The sequence below is a fragment of the Macaca nemestrina genome, chromosome 3 (assembly GCF_043159975.1).
Source record: "Macaca nemestrina isolate mMacNem1 chromosome 3, mMacNem.hap1, whole genome shotgun sequence".
In the NCBI taxonomy this organism is placed as follows: Eukaryota; Metazoa; Chordata; class Mammalia; order Primates; family Cercopithecidae; genus Macaca; species Macaca nemestrina.
The window spans coordinates 121,895,979-121,909,743 of NC_092127.1; the positions used below are offsets into that span (position 1 = coordinate 121,895,979).

General features: G+C 33.8%; 1 long non-coding RNA gene across 1 annotated transcript in view; it reads right to left on the reverse strand.

Moving 5' to 3' along the window:
* Positions 1-268: 268 nt before the first annotated feature.
* Positions 269-13,765, reverse strand: part of LOC139362192 (uncharacterized) — a 66,381-nt gene continuing 52,884 nt past the window's right edge. The window contains exon 4 of the long non-coding RNA XR_011620579.1: positions 269-566. This is a non-coding gene — a long non-coding RNA (uncharacterized lncRNA). The remainder of the gene's footprint in view (positions 567-13,765) is intronic.

Sequence of the window (13,765 nt, forward strand, 5' to 3'; positions counted from 1 at the left end):
TCTCCTGACCTCGTGATCCGCCCGTCTCGGCCTCCCAAAGTGCTGGGATTACAGGCTTGAGCCACCGCGCCAGGCCCAGAGTACAGTAACCTTTTAAACAAAACACAAAATCATACCTAGAAATATTAGTAAATGTCTCATTGGTTTTCTTAGATATATATGTACTCATTTCTAATTTTTCTGTGACAACTTGACAGATTTCCATAGTTGTCATTCTCAGGCTTCCCTTTGTAATCATCGGAAGTACTAAGATTTTATATTTTGTGTGTTTATTACCTGGTTTCTGGGAAACAATACCTCCCTCTTTTCTTGGTCATTCCTCCATGTTTATGGAGTGAATCAGTAAGTAACTTTTTATTTAATGTCTGAAAGAATCTGTATTCTATCTTCACGTTTTACATATAGTATATCTGGGTATAAAACTCCAGTTTAGATATCAATTTTTACTTAAAATAGTTGATGTCTTCACTCTGTTGTCTCTAGCCCCTGATACTTTTGTTGACAAGTTTATTTTTAATATCTGGTGAACTCATTGGTTGAGACATTTTTTTCTTCTTTAGGAAGGTCTGAGGAAAGAGAAAGAAGTAGGTGAGAACATATACTTCTGGAAACTTCTTTGTTAAGTTCTCCAGTGATATCCTAGTTCTACAGCACATCCTTGTCTTCTATACTACTTGTTATTTTTAGTACCTTATATTTGCTCAAGTTCTTTGCAGTCATATAAGCTTATTTCAGTAAGGATCTGCACCACTGTTAGGCAATTATTATTCATTTAACTACAGTCTATCTGTCAAAAGTATATTAAAAATTAAAACCCCTTTTTATACAATTATATTTTTGAGGTACATGATTTAAATTAATTAAAATACATACATTAAAGTGTACAGTTTGATAACTTTTGAAAATATATGCAGTCTTATAACAACCATTGAAACACTACATAGACTATTTCAATCAAAAAAGATGTTTCCTTTGAGGTAATCACCCTCCAACTTAAGCAATCACTGATAAGTTTTATATTTGTACACACTTGCTCTAATTTGATGCTATGATTTTTTTCAATTTCTTTGGAAAGTGAAATATTTTGTGAGATGTCTATGCTTTGGGTATCAGTAGTTCATCAATGAAGTCACTGAAGAAAAAATTCTTATATATCATAGCCTTTATACTTATTAAAATAGGGGTAGATACTGGATAAGTTTTACTCCTGATAATCCATAAAAACAATTTCCAAGATTATAAAAGAAGTAATCATCTGGGACAATAGAGAATGCATTATATAAAGCTATCTTTCATGATTCTTTGCACTATAGTTCATTCAATATAACATAAAAGATTAAAAATAATAGATAACACATTGCATTGTTTAAGCACAGTATGACTTATTTATATCAAAAGTATGCTTTTGACTGGGTGTAAAACATATCTTTTCATCACTGTAAATTTGTTGTTATCTTATTCTGACCAAATATTGAAAATTATGCAATGTATAATATTCTGCACATGAGAAAAACAACTTGGTAAGCAATCGGATCCTACCAGATTTCAAAAGTCAAACACTGGCCAGGGTGATGTGATGAAATTTCTTCTAGCAATAGCTAAGACAACAGTGGGTTAATGTATTCGCACTGGGCACAATGCTAGGGGAACAGTAATAAAAACATTGCTCTCTCAAAGCGTGGGGTTTCTACATGATTTTATTTGCATTGGTCTAGAACATGAGTGACCTGTATTCTAGACCCAGTGTTTACATTTGTTAACTAGGGGAGATTGAAAAACCGAGGTAGCCTTTTCAATGAGGCATTGATTATGATCTTCTAAAGTTTTCATTTTTATTTTCAAGATTTTGATCAAGTTCGTGGCTGAAGAAATGTATACATAAGGAAATCTTAAAGATATATTATTGACAGAAAAATAGTGGTAAATGATAAGGAGAAGACAAATGGAAATAGAAATCAAGGATAATGATGTTACATTTTCAATATGATGGATACTAACAAAATAGCCTAGAAAACATAGAAATAATAGAAAGTCTTGTGTAACTTGGCAGAATTGCTAGGAAATGCTTTAAATCAAGTACAGTTTTCAAATTGAACTAAATATGAACACATACCTGTTTTAGACTAATGAGATTTTCAATTCACTAGGCATTTTCTTTACTATTATTTTTTAAATTTAATAATCAACTGTAATTGGTTTAAAATATAAGGGAATACATTTGATGTTCCTTAGTTGGCATCAGTTTTGTAATATGGTATTCAGCTAATAGACTAAAATGATAGATTAAATTTTTAATGAAGTTAAAAACAAGTGAAAGAGTATCATCTGTGTCAAGGTAAATTTTCTGAAATTTTTATATTTTTGTGGTTACAGCATACCCAAAAACTAAGTTGAGCATGAGTGAGTAGGAAGTTAAGAAAATTACTCTGTAAATTTACTCTATTTTGAAGACAATTTCTTTTAGTGGGATGCAATGACTATTTCCCAGATAAAATTCGTTTTCTTAATAGAGAAGAAGAAAGTATGTCACTCCACTTAAATTGCCATAGGGCCATTGATTACATATTGACTTTTACATTTTTGTTACAGTACTTTGTTTTTTTAATTGTTAGTATATTATGAATAAGTAATGAAATTCAACTCATAAGATTTACATATAAAGTTATTACTTCTAAGTAGGCTAAATTTGCATTTTTTAATTATTCAGGTTGCTTACCAATGTAAATGGCATTTTAAGTATTAATGATATTGATGTGCTACAGTGCTTTTAATTTTGTTTTTAATTTTTTTGTTGTACAAAGAAAACATCCCGCTTATTTACAGGATAAGAAATGAAGGCTCTCAGAGCATTTGTGGGTGTTAGGAATGTAAAGATCTCAAGTGTGCACGTGAAAGAGTCATGTATATTTTACATGAGATGTATGCATAAACACTTCATAGAGAATTATTTACTTGAATAATTGCTTTATTTCTTTATTTCAATAAATTAAAGCTCTTTTCCCTCTTGATGATATCCCCTTAGAAAGACAATTTGGCCATTGAAGGTACATTTGCATAACAAAGAATTCTATTAAAGTAAATTAAAATGCTCCCAGATGTAATTTTCTCATATCAGATTTGCAATGTGACATTTTACTCCAGCTGCAGTATGTGAAGTAGATACTACATAATGTAAGAGCATCTGAGTGAGTATTAGGAAACAATTACAGTGGTCCAGTTAGGAGATGACAATAAATTGAACTATGGTTGTGGCAATAGAAACGGCAAGAGGTGTCCAGATTATTCCCCAAAGATGACTGGGGAATAAATTCATACTACTTTCCATATAAGGAGAGAGTAGAAAAGAGTGGCAGATGTCAAAGAATGCATTCAGATTTCTGGCTTGCACAACAAGCTGGTGTCATTCCCTGGAACAGAAAACCTGGAGAAATGCTAGGTTTGGGGGAGAGAACTAAAGTGTTTTTAGTTTTAAGACTTGTTGAATTTGAAGTATTCTTGAAACATGGAGAAAATAGGTTGCTTCTAAAGTGTTTGAACCTAATGATGTAAATGTGAGAAATATATGGATGCATCAAGTCACCTGGGAAACGAGTATATGTCATGTCAACAACTACGTCCCAAGAAAGTATTCTGAGGAAACAACTGTGATGTTTATCACAACCTAATGTGGAAAGATTAACAAGCAAAGGAGATTGAGAACAAAAAATAAAAAATAAAAAAAGGAGAAGCACTTCAAGAATTTAAAAACCTAAGTGGTAAAAATATAGATACATATAAAATAAAAACGTAAATCTAATAAAGGTATGGCTGACTCACTGATCATTGAATCTGTAGAAATACTTGTACCTCTGAAGAGAGAGAAGCCTCTGATGAGATTATGTGGTAAGTGCTTATGTTTGAAAATCAGCAGGATTTGCCTGTATGACAAGGCGGGAAAGTAATTAAGGAAGAACGAGTAGTGCATGCAAGGGCACAGACTAGACAAGGACAAGACTCCGATCGTGGAAACAGAGAGGTAGTTTCGCTTTCGTTTATGAAGAATTTTGAAGCCAGCAGGAATATGGTAGAAACTGTAAAGCTCTTTACTACTAAGGTGACCAAAATATTAGCATCTAAATTTGTGATTTCCTTCTTCATCTCCTGTATAATATATGCAGTTGAAAGAGTGATGAATCCCACCTTTTTTTTTGTGCTTTGAAACACAAAGTCAATACTACATTCAAGATATAGTATCTGGAAAATGTAAATAAATAGGCATATAAATAACAGGCAATACATAAGGCCCAGCTGGATTGCTGTCCGGGATTGCTGTCATTGCAAACCTTGGTATCTTTACACATGTAAAGAAGGCCAGATAGAGGCTTTGAAAACCTCATCTTCATTGCATTATATTAAGGACCATTAATTTAGCTTCTAGCTGGCAGAGTAGATAAGTCTTCAATCCATTGTTTCCCACTTAGCACGAAACCAAGCAGTTTAAACACGTTTCTGCAAATTATTTTCAAATACACGGACAAGAAATATAGATGAAATCCATAGTTTATGGATATTAAAAATACATACAAAATATATGTAATAATTAATTACCAACATATGAAGAAATAGCTCATTGAAGAGCCATTAGAAAACAAACTGCTCAGAAACAATTTATTTTAATATAGTACATATTTTAAAAAATGTTTTTCTCTCTCATTCTTTATTAATAGCGATATTTGCATTCAAATAGAGATCATTTGTTTTTAGGAATTCTTCTGCTCCTGCTGTTTGTTCTCCACCTACTATTTAATCCTCAGTTTATAGCACAACTATTGGTTGCAATGAAAATGGTTAGGATGTCACTAAAGTTTATGCCTTCAGGTAAGAAATATGCTACATTTTAAGAGCAGTATACCTGGGAAACTAATGCTTTATGCTTATTCAAATTGTTTTAGATTAAAATAAGCAAGGGCTGATAAATTTAAGAAAAAATGATACATTGCTTTATTCTAACTAAAATATCTCTGTATGGTATATAGCTTTTTACAATGTGCCACCTGCTCTCCAGAAACATAATAGCAATATGATAGACATGCTAAAATAATTGCCTTAGAAACCCCACAAATTGCAGAGCTATGAGATCAGCATGTTGACACTACCTTTCTATTGCTCTACTGAACATGTAAATCCCTGTTTATGGGACTGGGAATTACTATTTACTAGAAGTGAATATAAATTAATCAGAGTAATTCTGCATAGCATTGATATATGGAGCCTTAACATATTACATATTTGTCAGAATGCAGGCTATTATGCTTCTTGTCTGTAATCAGCAGAGATTTAAGTTCATGGAGAGAAAATGTGACTAGAGTTCTATGTTGTATTGACTTGTGACAAAGTCAAATGTTACAATGTGTTCCGTTTCAAGTGCAAAGCTACTAATGTAATAACAATGTTACTGTTCTAAGCAATATGTTCTTAGAGTTATTGTAGAACAATGGAAATGCCTGCATTAAAATTATTTGGCAAAATAAATGACAGCTAGACAATTTAAAATTCTGATTGAGTGTGACACTCAGAAAAGAAATCAAGAACAAAATGCCTTTCTCTTAGTTTGAATATAAAGAAAGTGCTGGTGGGTGGAGCGCATTTGAAAGAGGATAGATTTTATAATAGAATAGGTAGGTCTCCAGGTTTAGATAAAGGGTATTCTTGAAGATAAGGGGGAAAAAGGAGTGCTGTTCACAATCTGTTATGACAATTTTGGTAAAACTTATTGAAGGTAGGAAAAAGGTAGGGAAAAAAACTTTTACTTCAGGTTGATAAGGGGCTGAGCATTAAATAGATCCGTTATCATTATTGCTATGTTTTTTTAGAGACAGAGTCTCACTCTGTCATCCATGCTGGAGTGCAGTGGTGCAATCTCAGCTCACTGCAACCTCCGCCTCCTAGGTTCAAGCGATTCTCCTGCCTCAGCTTCCTGAGTAAATGGGATTACAGGTTTGCACCACGAAGCCTGGCTAATTTTTTGCATTTTTGGTAGAGACAGGATTTCTCGATGTTGGACAGGCTGGTCTCGAACTGGCTTCAAGTGATCTGCATGCCTCAGCCTCCAAAAGTGCTGGGATTACAGACGTGAGCCACTATGCTCAGCCTCTGTCTCTTTTTTTCTGTGACAATAACTGGGTTACTGTTGGTAACAATATTTTTTACCTTACAATGGAAGAATTTGTAAATATATTTATTTTATTTCCAAGTACAGTTCAAGAACTGGGAGCCTTGTCTAGGTTTATTCTTAGATGAATACTTTACAAACTGTGAATTATGACTCCATTAATGGGTTATAAAATCAAATTAGTGGTATTGACAAGCATATTAGGTAATCAGTTTGAATGAAATAAAATACAAAATAATATGTCAAGGTATAACACAAGAAATAAGTATAATTTCATTTCATCAATATTTTCTTTCAGTTTTTGCATATGAGTATGTTTGAACATAATAGAGGTGGAAAGATCATAAATAATATGAGTTTTTAAATTATATGTTATGACCAAATTTAGGAGGTCATTGATAAAGAAAATCATATAAATGTGTATAACATGAAGTACTGAAATGACAATAATTGTAAACAATTTAAATATTTATAAACAGAACGTTAGATACATATATATGAGTTATATATTAATATAATTGAGTATATACAATGCTTAAAATTGATAAACTATATATGCATGTTTCAAAGAAAACACTATAATATAAAATTAAATGAGGAAAGAAAGATGATAATATATTTTAACATTATTAAACATTTAATATACACTGCAATTTTATATATTGTGTGCATGCACATATACATAGTAATACAAATATAAGTGAAGGATTGGAAATTTTAAATTTTAATTCCCAATAGAGTTTACTTGGTAAAAATGGTCAGCTATGGTATTAGAAAGAGTGCAAAGAAAGCTTCAACTGATTTTGTCATCTATTATTTCTATAAAACATAAAGAAGTCTAAAAATGTAAAATGTTAAAGTTTTACAGAGATGGGTGCTATGTACATTGTTTCTGTTACATTGCATATTTTTTCACTTGAAATATTTCATAAGAAAAGATGTTAGAAAATAGAAATGCAGCAGAGACACAGAGAAGACTAATAGCTTTTGGCAAACTTACGAGGCACTCACCACTTAAGTTATGCCCTTCAGCACACAATCCTAACTCTTACTGAATTCAAGAGGGATCATATGCTTACATCTCAAGGAAAGTTTTATTTCTAAGGAGTAAGATGCTTGTGCCAAATAATAGAAAATTATTCTACTAGAGAATAGCATAGAAGTCAAGGTGACAGCTGAATGGCCTACTATTTGTTTTGTGACTTTTTCTGAGATTACACTAGGCATCGATATTTTTAGTGAGAGAGAATTTAGTGATCCTGTGTGTTACCGCCTAGAGAACAATCAGCAGTAGAGGTGATGTATGGGGCACATTTAAAGGAGGTGGGCTATAACTGCAATTAGGTGGAAATAGTTTTATTTCAGGCCAAATCTGAAGATACCAGATATTCATACATTGTTTCACAGTTTTCAAGTTTTACACTTTTCAATTTAAATAAGTAGAATGTTGTGGAGAAAAGAATAAAAGAGGTACTTACCAATTGTTTTTTTTTTTTTTTTTTTTTTTTAGTAAGAGTCATTCTGCACATATGGCAAATTACAAAAAAAGAACATTATTTGTAAAAATGTAAGACTCTAGGAAGGAAAGTGTATTAGTTTGTTTTCACAGTGCTCTTAAAGACATACCCGAGACTGGGTAATTTATTAAGAAAAGAGGTTTAATTGACTCACAGTTCAGCATGGCTGAGGAAGCCTCAGGAAACTTACAATCATGGCAGAAAGGGAAGCAAACATGTCTTTCTTCACAGGGCAGCAGGAAGGAGAAGTATGAAAGCCAAGCAAGGGGGAAATCCCTTATAAAACCATCAGGTCTCATGAGAAGTCACTCAATATTATGAGAACAGTATATGCAGCACGAGAGTAACCAACACCATGATTAAATTACCTCCCATTAGGTCCCTTCCATGACACATGGGGATTACAATTCGGATTACAATTCAAGATGAGATTTGGGGAGGGCCATAGAGCCAAACCATATCAGAAAGTACCTGGGAGATTTTATCTGATGTTCAATGAATTTATAAATTAAAAGTGTGTGTGAAAATGGAGCCCTTCAAAAACTTCCCTACTCAATATCTTTTATATAATTTATATATTAAACATCTGTATTTGTCCTAAACTTGTCTTATTGATCAATGTGAGAAAATTTTCTTATCAAAAAATTTAGAAATATGTTTTAACTGGGATATAGATATTTTAATTAAAAAAAAATTCACAAACCTAGATGGGTCATCTAGCTTGAAAATGAGATGGCTCCATTAGTCCTATAGTGTAAATTTGCATTTGTTAAGGTTCAACCTCATATATTTTACTAAAAATTTGTGAGAAACGCTTAATGTTGGTAGGAGATACTGATTCTGATATTTGAAATCATTCTGTTTAAATTGTTTTCTATATAAATCTCGTGATGAGCAAAGATTATAAACAAGATCCACACCTTTATGTTAAAATGAAAAAAAATGCTATAAGACATTTTTATTTTGGCTATTAATAGACATAATGACTAACAGAAATAATTCATTCTTAAATAAAAAATACCTTTTAACAGGAATATTAAAGAATTAAAGACCATTATGAACATTAAATACCTAAAAAGATATTTTAAAATATTTAAGTGAAAAATAAATTTATAATATCTAAATTAATTCTTAACTAATGCATAATTTGTTATCAATGTTTTTACTTTAGATAAATTAATAAACACACAAAAATTAGTTAATTATTATTATATGGGATCATTTTAATTTTGTTTTTGAAAGATTTTCAGTTATATATGGACAAAAGATGCATTTCAGCATGTGTGTACATATACTAAAAGTTATTAATGGAGGAATGTCTGGGCTAACACTTTGGATACATATTTTGTATGTAGTATTTGTTCCCTTAAACTCTACACTAAATCAGAATGGAATGATAAGGGTTTTAGGAAGCATCAAAGCTTGTGTATTCATGAGAAAGTATGGAGAGATTCTTTTAATCAATAAATAGTAGTTGCACATGGCAAACTGGGATAAAACATTGCACTTTGTCTTTATGTAGTGATTGGCTTTAAAACAAAACAAAATAGAAAATTTCTTATGTATTCGCTTTGTCCACTGTCCTTGTAGGTGAACTCATCCATGCTCATAATATCATCCTGAATGTGACTATTCTAAACTATTTGTGCCTAGCCAAGGATTATCTGAATGCCAAATATTCACCTTCAGTTGTTAACCTGATATCTCTAGAGAATCTGATAAAAGTCAAAATGTACATCCAAATTGAGACTCCTAATTCTTTAAGTAATCCCACACGGCACAAAATGCATATTGATAATGACATTTGTGTTTATCCCCAAGCCTTCCTCATCTCAGTGAATGACTTTACTACCATCTCAATGCTTAGGCTGCAAACCTAGGGGTCCTTGGCTCTCATTCTGCACATCCAACTAATTGAGTAGTTTAAGTAGAGTCTCCCTTTAAAAACAATTTCAACTTTACAACTGCTCATTCCCATTTCACAGAATCGAAAGTCAATATGACCCCCTGAAATAGAGTAATAACTTTCTAACTAATCTTTAATTGTATTTTACACATCCTTTAATGCATTTTTAACATAGAGCCGGAATTATTTTCTTAAAAAATAGAACAGATCAAATCAATCCCTGCTTTAAATCCTTAAATATCCACTTATTCTACTTATAGTAAATTATAAAACTTTTACTTAGGCTTACAATGCCTTATAGAATGTAGTCCTTGAATCTCTAACTTGATATAAGAAAAAAAATTGCACCTTTTTCTTTGTTCCAAATTCATTGGTATTGTTTTTTAAGGTGTAAAGATAGAAAGCCCATTAGCAACCCAGAGCTTTTGCATATTATGTTTACCTTTCCCTGATCACTATGGCTCCATCTCATCCTTTTGTTCTCAGCTTCCATAATATCTTCTCAGACAGGATTTCCCTAATCACTTTATCCAAAATAAATCCTACATTTTTCTCAAATTCTTTTCCAGTATATTTCCTATAATGTACTTATTATAATTTGTAATTACTGCATGTGTCTATTTATATGGTTTGTTATTGTTGCCATCTCTTCCAGTAGAATTTAACTAAAGACTGAAGCTATATGTCTCTTATTTATCTTCATGAATCTGACTTGTAACACTGTATGTCTATTCTCATGCTGCTAATAAAGACCTACCTGAGATGGAATAATTAATAAAAAAAGATGTTTAATTGACTCACAGCTCCACATGGCTGGGGAGGTCTCACAATTATGGCCGAAGGTGAATGAGGAGCAATGTCACATCTTACATGGTTGCAGGCAAGAGAGCTTGTGTAGAGGAACTCCCCTTCATAAAACCATCATATCTATTGAGACTTATTCACTATCTGGAAAGATTCAACCACATGATTCAATTACTTCCCACCAGGTTCCTCCCTTGACATGCGGGAATTATGGTAGCTACAATTCAAGATGAGATTTGGACCCATCCAAATCTCATTTGCAGCCATACCATATCATTCTGCCCCTGGCCCCTCCCAAATCTTATGTCCTCACATTTCAAAACCAATCATGCCTTTCCAACAGTCCCCCAAAGTCTTCACTCATTTCAGCATTAACTCAAAAGTCCACAGTCCAAAGTCTCATCCGAGACAAGGCAAGTCTCTTCTGCTTATGAGCCTCTAAAATCAAAAGCAAGTTAGTTACTTCCTAGATACAATTGGGGTACAGGCATTGGGTAAAAACACCCTTTCCAAATGGAATAAGTTGTCCAAAACAAAGGAGCTACAGGCCCATGCAAGTTCAAAATCCAGTGGGTCAGTCAAATCTTAAAGCTCCAAACCTTCTTTGACTTCATAGACTTTAACCTTTGCAGGGTAAAGCCACTGTACTGGCTGCTTTCACAGGTTGGCATTGAGTGTCCACAGCTTTTCCAGGTGCACAGTGCAAGCCGTTGGTGAATCAATTATTCTGGGGTCTGCAGGATGCTGGTTCTCTACTTACAGTTTCACTAGGCAGTGCCCCAGTGGGGACTCTGTGTGGGTGCTGCCACCCCATATTTCAATTCTACAACACCCTAGCAAAAGTTCTCCATAAGGGCTCTGCCCCTGCAGCACACCTTTGCCTGGACATCCAGGTGTTTCCACACACCCTCTGAAATCTAGGTGGAGGTTCCCAAACCTCAATTCTTGACTTCTATGCACCCACAAGCCCAACCCCACTTGTAAGCTGCCAAGGCTTGGAGCTTTCAGCTTCTGAAGCCTTGACCTGAGCTCTATATTGGCCTCTTTTAGCCAAGGCTGGATGCTGGGCATCAATTCCTGAGACTGCACAAAGCATCAAGGCCTTGGGCCCAGTATATGAAATCATTTTTTCCTCCTAGGCCTCCTGGCTTGTGAAGGAAAAGGCTGCCATGAAGACCTCTGACATGCCCTGAAAACATTTTCCCCATTGTCTTGGCAATTAACCTCTGGCTCCTAGTCACTTATGCAAATTTCTGCAGCCAGTTTGAATTTCTTCTCAATAAATGGGTTTTTATTTCCTATCTCATTGTCAGGCTGAAAATTTTCTGAAGTTTTATACTCTACTTCCTTTTTAAACATATGTTCAAATCCCAAACCATATCTTTGTGAATACATACAACTGATTTCTTTAACAGCACCCACATCGCGTTATGAATGGTTTGGTGCTTAGAAATTTCTTCTACCAGATGCCCTAAATCATATCATCTCTCTCAAGTTCGAACTTCCACAAATCTCTAGGGCAGGGGCAAGATGCTGCCAGTCTCTTTGCTAAAACAAAGCAAGAGTCACCTTTGCTCCAGTTCTCAACAAGTTCCTCATCTTCATCTGAGACCACCTCACCTGGACTTTATTGTTTATATCACTATCAGCATTTTGATCAAAGCCATTCAACAAGCCTCTAGAAAGTTCCAAACTTTCTCACATCTTCCTGTATTCTTCTGAGCCTTCCAAACTCTTCTAACCTCTGCCTGTTACCGAGTTTCAAAGTTGCTTCCACATTTTTGGGTATCTTTACAGCAGCACCCCACTTTACTGGTACCAATATACTGTATTCATCTGTTCTCATGCTGGTAATAAAGACACACCTGAGACTGGGTAATTTATAAAGGAAAGAGGGTTAATGGACTCACAGTTCCACATGACTGGGGAGGCCTCACAATCATGGCTGGAGGCAAATGAAGAGCAAAGTCATGTCCTGCAGGGCAGCAGGCAAGACAGCATTATGTAGGGTAACTCCACTTTACGAAATCATCAGAGCTTGTGAGACTTACTCACTATCATGAGAACATTATAGGAAAGACCCGCCTGCATGATTCAATAGCTCCCACCGGGCCTCTTTCATGACATGTGGGAATTATGGGAGCTACAATTCAAGATGATATACTGGTGGGGACACAGCCCAACCATATGAAACCCATTCTAGCAATAGAGGTGAAAGATGATAAATATTTGTTGACTAGGTCAATAAATGTTTTCTTTGATGTATGTTTTAATAACTTACCAAACTCATTAAAATTTTTAATAAAAGACATGTAAAACTTTATTTCTGGCTAGCAGAAGTCTTACGTATTACATACTGTTTATAACTATATTTTATATATTATAGCATATATGGTATACAAAAAAAGGAATTCTAAGATGAGTTACTTCAACTGAAGACTACATAGAGAAAGTAAGAATATATACACGTGCAATCACATAGAAATTCAGAAGCTCAGAACTTAATCCTATAAATAAATAATATATTTTATCCTTATACAGGGTAAATTCTAACTACAGAGTGCCTAAAGAATGCAAACATATTATATCAAGGCACATCAATGATTAGACAGTATCTCATTAGTGCTGATTATAATTTCTCTCTTCTTTCCTTTTACCGATTTCCTTCTTCCGTTTCTCTACCCTCATCAGTTGCAAATATGGTTCAGCCCAAAAGTGTTGGACCACATGGCTGGCAAACAGCAGTAATCAACAGACACTTCATGATTGTTCTAGAATCAACTACCTGCTGAGGATTAACCAATTAATCTTTCCTCTAATAATCGAGAGATTTGTGCAGTTTTCTTTGAACCATGATTTGGGCTTTTACCTGTTTTTCTTCCCCATGCCATCTCAGTATGCCCACTTATCAAGGGCTATTTGTAGCTGATGGTCTGCTAAATCTCACTTACACAGGCTCCCCAGACTTGCCTCCTTTCTTTGGTAAATTTTTATAGCACTGATTTTTATTTCACAGTGGTATGTATAGACACTGATAGCTTTAGCAGCTGTTCAGATGAATAACACATAACCTGATTCATCCCTATTTTCCTTCACCTCTCAACCCAAACCTAAATATAGCTGATTCAAGATATTTAGAAATTCATCAAGTGTTACTTTGACTGACGTGGAAATTTTAATTCAGTAGATCACAGAAAACTGGTAAGCATACATTTTCTTATATCCCAAATAGTACATTTTCAAGTATTATCCCCAGATTGCTTTTTTACTAAGAATTACTTATGCTAGGAATGAAAATTGAAACACTTATCATGAAGCAATTGCTCTTTAAGGATTTTACATATATTAACTTAGGACAGAGGTTTAAGAGTCAAAGCTGGGTTTCAA